Consider the following 491-nt stretch of genomic DNA (forward strand, 5'->3'; position numbering starts at 1 on the left):
GTATTGAACAATTAAAAATATATATTTTGGACACACCTGTGACGATATGCCACATCTGCGTATATTTAGGGTGTTGTTGTACTCAGATAAGTAAAAAAAAAAAATCCTAGTATATTCTGAAATAAGTTTCGATCTGATTTTATTTTATTTTTTATTTCATCTAATTTTATTCAAAAATTTAAATTTTTTATTAATATAATTTAAATTAATAATTTAATTTAATTCAATATAACTAAACGTACTTTTATTATTATATTCGTATGATTAATTATGTTTATATGTTCACTTGACTTAAATTTTTTAAATTAAAAAATTAACAATTTAAAATGTTAAATGCATTTAAAATATATTCAAAACCAATTGAGAACTTGATAATTCAATATAATGGTCTGAATTGTGTTGTGCTGATTTGATTTTTATTTTTTTGTTTTATTTAATTTTATTTAAATAATTTAAAACTTTTAATCTAAAATTTAGATAAATATAATTTA

Source organism: Arachis duranensis, chromosome 8 (genome assembly GCF_000817695.3).
Source record: "Arachis duranensis cultivar V14167 chromosome 8, aradu.V14167.gnm2.J7QH, whole genome shotgun sequence".
NCBI lineage: Eukaryota > Viridiplantae > Streptophyta > Magnoliopsida > Fabales > Fabaceae > Arachis > Arachis duranensis.